The sequence below is a fragment of the Oncorhynchus clarkii genome, chromosome 18 (genome assembly GCF_045791955.1).
Source record: "Oncorhynchus clarkii lewisi isolate Uvic-CL-2024 chromosome 18, UVic_Ocla_1.0, whole genome shotgun sequence".
NCBI lineage: Eukaryota > Metazoa > Chordata > Actinopteri > Salmoniformes > Salmonidae > Oncorhynchus > Oncorhynchus clarkii.
The window spans coordinates 29,852,791-29,861,678 of NC_092164.1; positions in this window are offsets into that span (position 1 = coordinate 29,852,791).

Genomic DNA, 8,888 nt, shown 5'->3' on the forward strand with positions numbered 1-8,888 from the left:
AACCTATATTATGCTCGTATGTAATTGTCTTTTTTTTAACACAGTTATGCATCTGCTACTTTCTGAAGGGGCACTAATGGCATCAATTTATACCATACATTACTACAGTCAAAGATTGTCTATTATATTGACAAGATAGTCGATTGAGCGCTCTAAAAATGGAAATACATGTCCTTAAAGATGGAAGGCAGGCTGGAGGAAGAGAGATCAGGTGGGACCATTCTAGGCAATAAGAGGGCAGATACACAGTTTTAACAGCAAGCCATATAGAAAAATAGAGGATGAAAGCATGGCAGCGTCATTGAGGACATCTCCATTTTTAAGTGGTCAATTATCATTTTTTGCATTGGATGATTGCTCCCAACACATAAAGTGTTAAAGTTGACTACTTTAAAATGATTGAATCCCATCAACGACAATGTCTATGTTAAAACAGGTTATAGCCACGATGAGTCCTATCTCCATGACAACAGGCACAACTCCAATAAAAATAAGGGTTCATCTAGGGTAAATCTAGGCCTTCTATAGTGATGTTGTGAATCAAATTAACCTAGATTAACCACCCTAGTCACACCCCGACCTAACAAAAATAGAGAATAAAAAGGCTCTCTATGGTCATTGCGTGACAGTACCCTCCCCCCAAAAGGTGCAGACTCCGGCCGCAAAACCTGACTCTTTCGGGGAGGGTCCGGGTGGGCATCTAGCGTCGGTGGCGGCTCTAGTGCAGGACTTTTCCCTCGCCCAGACCACGGGTCCAGCCATGGAGCCAGGTAGAACGGCGTGCCTGGACTGGGCCTCGGCGCATAGGAAGGCTCCGGCCATGGAGCAGGACTGGACGCTGTGCCTGGACTGGACATTGGCACAGAGGAAGGCTCCTGCCATGGAGCGGGACCGGACGCCGTGCCTGGACTGGGCACCGGCGCAGAGAAAAACTCCTGCCATGGAGCGGGACCGGAAGCCGTACCTGGACTGGGCACCGGCGCAGAGGAAGGCTTCTGCCCTGGAGCTGGAATGGACACCTTGCCTGGAATCTCCGGACTGTGGACCGTCGTAGGAGGTTCCGGACTGTGGACCGTCGCAGGAGGTTCCGGACTGTGGACCGTCGCGGGAGGTCCCGGACTGTGGACAATCGCAGGAGGTTCCGGACTGTGAACCGTCGCTGGAAGCTCTGAACTGTGAACCGTCATTGGAAGCTCTGGACTGGGGACCGTCGCCGGAAGCTCTGGACTGAGAACCGTCGCCGGAAGCTCTGGACTGGGGACCGTCACCGGAAGCTCTGGACTGGGGACCGTCGCCGGAAGCTCTGGACTGGGGACCGTCGCCGGAAGCTCTGGACTGGGGACCGTCGCCGGAAGCTCTGAACTGTGAACCGTCGCCGGAAGCCTGGTGCATGGAGCCGGCACAGGTGGCACCGGACTGGTGACACGCACTTCAGGGCGAGTGTGAGGAGCAGGCACAGGATGTACCGGACTGGGAAGGCGCGCTGGAGGCCTAGAGCGTGGAGCCGGCACTGGTGGCACCGGACTTGTGACACGCACTTCAGGGCGAGTGTGAGGAGCAGGCACAGGACGTACCGGACTGGGAAGGCGCACTGGAGGCCTAGAGCGTGGAGCCAGCACAGGTGGCACCGGACTGGTGACACGCACTTCAGGGCAAGTGTGAGGAGCAGGCACAGGACGTACCGGACTAGGAAGGCGCACTGGAGGCCTAGAGCGTGGAGCCGGCACAGGTGGCACCGGACTGGTGACTCACACTTCAGGGCGAGTGCGAGGAGCAGGCACAGGACATACCGGATGGAGGCATGCATGGCCACGCAGTCGTGGGTGAACAGGGAGTATAGGAGAGGGCTGAGAATGCACCCAGTGTTGAGGATCAGTGGGGTGGAGATGTTGTTACCTACCCTCACCACCTGGGGGCGGCCTGTCAGGAACTTCAGGACCCAGTTGCACAGAGCGGGGTCGACACTAGCGTCCCACCTCGACAACAGCCAGTGAAATTGCAGGGCACCAAATGCAAAACAACAGAAATCCCATTATTAAAATTCCTCAAACATACAAGTATTATCCACCATTTTAAAGATAAACTTCTTGTAAATCCAACCACAGTGTCCGATTTCAAAAAGGCTTTACTGCGAAAGCACACCATGCGATTATGTTAGGTCAGCACCTAGCCACAGAAAACCATACAGCCATTTTTCCAGCCAAAGAGAGGAGTCACAAAAAGCAGAAACAGAGATAAAATGAATCACTAACCTTTGATGATCTTCATCAGATGGCACTCATAGGACTTCATGTTACACAATACATGTATGTTTTGTTTGATAAAGTTCATATTTATATCCAAAAATCTCAGTTTACATTGGAGCGTTATGGTCAAAAATGCATTGTCTCAAACAAACATCCAGTGAAAGTGCAGAGAGCCACATCAAATTACAGAAATACTCATCATAAACATTGATAAACAGTACAAGTGTTATGCATGGAAATATAGATACACTTCTCCTTAATGCAACCGCTGTGTCGGATTTCAAAAAGGCTTTACAGAGAAAGCACACGTTGTGGTTATGTTAGGTCTGCACCTAGCCACAGAAACCCATACAGCCATTTTCCAGCCAAGGAGAGTGTCACAAAAGTCAGAAATAGCATTAAAATTAATCACTTACCTTTGACGATCTTCATCTGGTGAAACTCCCAGGTCTCCATGTTAGACAATAAATGTTTGTTTTGTTCGATAATGTCCCTCTTTATGACCAAATATCTCCTTTTTGTTTGTGCGGTTTGTCCAGTTATCCTACATTTTAAAAGTACAATAAAAGTTAGTAGAAACATGCCAAACAATGTTTAAAATCAATCCTCCGGTTGTTTTTTGTCATAAATAATCAATATTTCAATTGTTCAAAAGCTTTGTCAATAGGAAAGGAGAAACAAGAAAGGCGTTTTCCCGATCAGGCGCATGGCTGATGGATGGAAATTTCCACTGGCCACTGATTGAAAGTGCTGTATCTCCCTCATTTTTCAGAGTAAAAGCCTGAAACAATGCCTAAAGCCTGGCCACATGTAGAGGAAGTGAACTGGGTCCTAAGTCTTTGTATGGTGCGGATAGGCTTTCAATGGAAAAACAGCCTTTCAAAATAATTGTACTTCCTGGTTGGATTTCTCGGTTTTTCGCCTGCCATATAAGTTCTGTTATACACACGGACATTTTAACAGTTTTGGAAAATTTAGAGTGTTTTCTATCCAAATCTACTAATTATATGCATATCCTATCTTCTGGGCCTCAGTAGCAGGCAGTTTAATTTGGGCACGCTTTTCATCCAAAATTCCGAATGCTGCCCCCTACCCTAGTGAAGTTAATGACCAGTTTGGAAGGTACTATGGTGTGAAATGCTGAGCTGTAGTCGATGAACAGCATTCTTACATGGGTATTCCTCTCATCCAGATGGGTTAGGGCAGTGTGCAGTGTGATTGCGATTGCGTCGTCTGTGGACCTATTGGGGCGGTAAGCAAATTGGAGTGGGTCTAGGGTGTCAGGTAGGGTGGAGGTTTCTTGGGAACAGGAACAATGGTGGCCCTCTTGAAGCATGTGGGAACAGCAGACTGAGATAAAGATTGATTGAATATGTCCGTAAACACACCAGCCAGCTGGTCTTCGCATGCTCTGAGGTCGCGGCTAGGGATGCCGTCTGGGCCGGCAGCCTTGCGAGGGTTAACACGTTTAAATGCTTTACTCACATTGGATGCGGTGAAGGAGAGCTCACAGGTTTTGGTAGCGGGCCGTGTCAGTTGCACTGTATTGTGCAAAGAAGTTGTTTAGTCTGTCTGGGAGCAAGACATCGTGGTTCTTGACGGGGCTGGTTTTTATTTTGTAGTCCGTGATTGACTGTAGACCCTGCCACAGACCTCTCGTGTCATATAATGTCTCATATAATGCTGTTTGGTGTAACACTGCGGTATGGAAAAAAGCACCTTCCAATGCTTCAAATGACTTTCAATTAGTAAATTCAACCTAGACCCAGTCGCAATGGAAAGAACAGGTGCAAATACTATCTGTACAATCTCTATTAGCTCAATTATCAGTTGTATACCTGTATATGCATTGACTTCCAAACTCTCCAAAACAAATGGCAATATCCTTAGCAGGACAAGCATTTGCCCAGATTACTGTTTTAGTTTACCATCACATCACAACATCACTACTAACAGAAATAGGGGATCTAGAGGGGAATAAGGGAAACCAAGAATAACAGAATTCAGTGAGTCCAAATCAATCTTTCCTGACACAACAAGATGATTCAAAACACATTTCTTTACCTTTATTTAACTAGGCAAGTCAGTTAAGAACAAATTCTTATTTTCAATGATGGCCTAGGAACTGCCTGTTCAGGGGCAGAATGACAGATTTGTACCTTGTCAGCTCGGGTTTTGAACTTGCAACCTTCTGATTACTAGTCCAACGCTCTAACCACTAGGCTACCCTGCCGCCCCAATGGGGCTACGCCCTCCAGAATTACATGCATAATGTCTTGCGGAGTTTGTTGTATAATATCAAAGGCTGGGAATTAAACTAACTTGCTCCTTCTATTGATCCCATAGGTTGTTCTCAGATTACTGCGAAGCAAGTCCGTCTTTGCCTTTTCTATTTCATGACACTGTCTGACATGCTTCTCCAATGTCATTTTAGTATATGCATCCTCATTTAAGTGTGACTTCATGTCCCTAAAAGAACACTCACAGTGTCTGCAATTACTGTATGCAAAGCTCACACCCTGTTTGAACCCTGCTAGTTCATGTTGTTTCAGGGTGTCTCCACAGAGAGAGACCATGGCACCATATATAGTTTTCTCTCCGTTAATAGTTAGCATTTAACCACACTGTACAATGCATCCATGTCTTTCTTGATTCTATTCAAAATTACATCTACACCAGATTGACGGAGGTCTGCTGATCTAGCTATGGCAAGTAGCCTGGTAGTAAACAGTTTAGGTCTGTATTTTGGATTTATATTTCCTAGGGTGTAGTACCACTATTAACAACTTGTTTTTTGATGCAAAGGATCCAAGTAGATTACAGATCTATATATTATCCGTGTACAGAACAATCTGCAATGCATTTGGTTTCTCTGAAGATAAGGGATGTGATTTTAGAAGAGCACCATCAACAATGTCATGCACACCTGGGGTCCCTTTTCAACCATAGACAATATCCTTGGGTGTGATAAGAACTGTTCTAGACTTTTGACTAATGGTACATAATGAAATAATTTGTCTTGGATGAAAAACTATTTTGATCCTCCACAGTTCATCCTGCATATGGTTCGAGCAATGTGAATTTCCTCTGCGTCCAAACAGCTAAACTGCTTCTTAATAACACTGTCCTGTCTAAATGTTGTTCCAACACCAGCAAAAAGGTCAATGAAAATGTCAAATATATCCATGGCATCTTTTTCAAGTTGACCTGATGTGCTTCCTGAATGCTTCTTTAGCACTCCCTCCATCTGCTTCCTGAGGTTGTCCAATAGTGATGATTGATACTGCCTTAGCCCAGCAACAATGTAATTCACACCTTTCCCGAAAATGAGAGAGAGAGAGAGGTGGTGATGTCATCAATCATGGAGGTTGGAACACACCATCATGTATACTTATGATATGCAGATTTTGCTTATGACATATTCATTAACATAAGGACATAAGGGATCAACAATAGTAAGGTGGACCACCTAGCACTGAGAATTAACTCAACCATCACTGAACTACTACAAAATGCTCTGCATAATGTAACTAACCAAATGCTGTGCTCTGTTCAGACAAAGCATCTTACCTGTGAGAGACGATGCTTGGCTCTGGCATTTATCACAAAAGCAGTGGCATGTGTTGTCAGATCCTAAAAAAATGTTGACATTGAATGTAGTATCCTGACATGTGCAGACTGGACATTACTAGTTCATGACAGTATAATGTTTGTGACAGGATTAGTGGTTGTGAAGACTGACTATGAATGCTATTAGTATAACCAAGTACTTAAAAAAATATTGTCAATTTCAGTAGATTGCCACCAACAGAGTAACTTACTTGTTGCACTGTGACAGCTCCATGTTGGTCAATGCCCCTTTGCCCTTCATCCGAGTCATGTGTATGGAGTTGCTGATCAGTGATGCTGGAGTTAGCTAGAAGCTGATCGGGTTGAATGTTGTCCTGTGTACCACACATCAAAGAAACAGATTATTATTTGAAATTGTATTAATTTCACCAATAGAGCTATTTAAGTGTTTTGTTCCTATTTATCATTGATTATTTTCACATTAATCCAGCTTTAGCCATAAGAGTCATTTTAGCTAAAATTATCGAATAGCCTATGGACAGTATGACTTTGGTTCGTGTATTGTCTGTCAATTAAATAATTATTTAAAATAGAGAAAACAAAAACAAATCCTAGCTAGTTACTTACTTACTCCGGTGGTACTTGGCTTTCCTCCGATGGCTGTTCACCTGGTCGGGTGCCTTCAAGTAGGTGTTGAAGGTGTCTTCTCTTTACATGAGGATAGAAGGAATTTTACACTCTATATTCCTCAGTGCATCCATCAATACCACAGAGCAACTAGAAATCAGGGCTGCAACTGTGCAATCTATTGCTATGGCTCAATAACAGCTTCAATTAAAAAGTAATACAAGTGCAGCAGATAACGCACCGCCAAAGCATCTTGAACATTACTAAAAGCAAACACAAGTAAAACCTTCCCACTGCTTTCGATGAAAAGGGCGAAAAGAACTGAACATGATGTTCACAAGTATTTATAATACGACCAAGTAATTTGATTGGAGTAGAGTATAACAGCACTGGGACTTTTAACTATACATGACTCCTCTTTACAGGTGTTCTAATAACCATTCATGTCACGTTCTGACCTTAGTTCTTTTATTATGTCTTTGCTGTGTTCGGCCTGGTATGGTTCTCAATCAGAGGCAGCTGTCAATCGTGTCCCTGATTGAGAATCATACTTAGGGAGCCTGGTTTCACTTTTGAGTTGTGGGTGTTTATTTTCCGTGTTAGTGTTGGTGCCACACGGGACTGTTTCGGTTTGATTACTTCACGTTTATTGTTTTGTTCAGTGTTCATTACTTTATTAAAAAACATGAACACTTACCACGCTGCGCTTTGGTCCTCACCTTCTTCCACCACAGACGATCGTTACAATTAATTACATTAACGATCGTTATCTATCTTAGATTGTAAGAAACCTCACACCGCAAAGCTGAACATATTTCCACAGATAATATATGAGTTAAATTGGTCGTCAGGAGAGGGCAGTAACGTGTAGACCTACACAAAGTAGCAAGCTATTGTGCAGGAAAATGTTTATGTGGTGCTTGGCAACAGTCCAGTCCCAGTCCAGTTGTGGAACTATGTGTGTTGGCGGAGCCAAATAAATTATTAAATAAATGAACAAATCATAATCTGTTAACTAATAAATGGCGCTTGTAGAACTGTTGTATAAAAGCAATATCACACTCAAGGTCGTTCTGTTATACTGAATATTATTATCTTCGGCACTCGGCCGCAACCACAGCCGTGCTGATATTCAGCACATATTCCCTCCTATGATATTGCTTAACTGACTTACGTTCATCACATTATCTAGCTAAGTAAGGGAGGCCTATAAATAAAAAGTCAAAGACGGTCCAAATCTTTGAGTCATCTAACAACACCATGAATGAAGATGGAATGGATGACACATATCCGGGCATGGATCATATATCAACCGCAGTATTAAAAGGTCATGTTAATTTGTTTATACCCCGTATACCTATCTCCTTAGCAAGCTAACGTTAGCTAACGTATATATCAATGATTTCGTTCTCACTGCTGGTGATTCTCTGATCCACCTCTACGCAGACAACATCACTCTGTATACCTCTGGACCTTCGTTGGACACTGTATTAACTAACCTCAAGACGAGCTTCAATGCCATACAACTCTCCTTCCGTGGCCTCCAACTGCTTTTAAATGCAAATAAAACTAAATGCATGCTCTTCAGCATCCAGCATCACTACTCTGGACGGTTCTGACTTAGAATATGTGGACAACTACAAATACCTAGGTGTCTGGTTAGACTGTAAACTCTCCTTCCAGACTCACATCTCCAATCCAAAATTAAATCTAGAATCATCTTCCTATTTCGCAACATAGCATCTTTCACTCATGCTGCCAAACATACCCTCGTAAAACTGACCATCCTACCGATCCTTGACTTTGGCGATGTCATTTACAAAATAGCTTCCAACACTCTACTCAACAAATTGGATGCAGTCTATCACAGTGCCATCTGTTTTGTCACCAAAGCCCCATATACTACCCACCACTGCGACCTGTATGATCTCGTTGGCTGGCCCTCGCTTCATACTTGTTGCCAAACCCACTGGCTCCAGGTCATCTACAAGTCTCTGCTAGGTAAAGCCCGCCTTATCTCAGCTCACTGGTCACCATAGCATCATCCACCCGTGGCACGCGCTCTAGCAGGTATATCTCACTGGTCACCCCCAAAGCCAATTCTTACTTTGGCCGCCTCTCCTTCCAGTTCTCTGCTGCCAATGACTGGAACGAACTGCAAAAATCACTGAAGCTGGAGACTCATATCTCCCTCACTAAATGTAAGCATCAGCTGTCAGAGCAGCTCACAGATCACTCCACCTGTACATAGCTCATCTGTAAATAGCCCATCCAATCTACCTCATCCCCATACTGTATTTATTTATTTATTTATCTTGCTCATTTGCACCCCATTATCTCAACTTGCACATCTTCTGCACATCCTACCATTCCAGTGTTTAATTGCTATATTGTAATTACAAACCACCATGGCCTATTTATTGCCTTACCTCTTTTATCCTACCT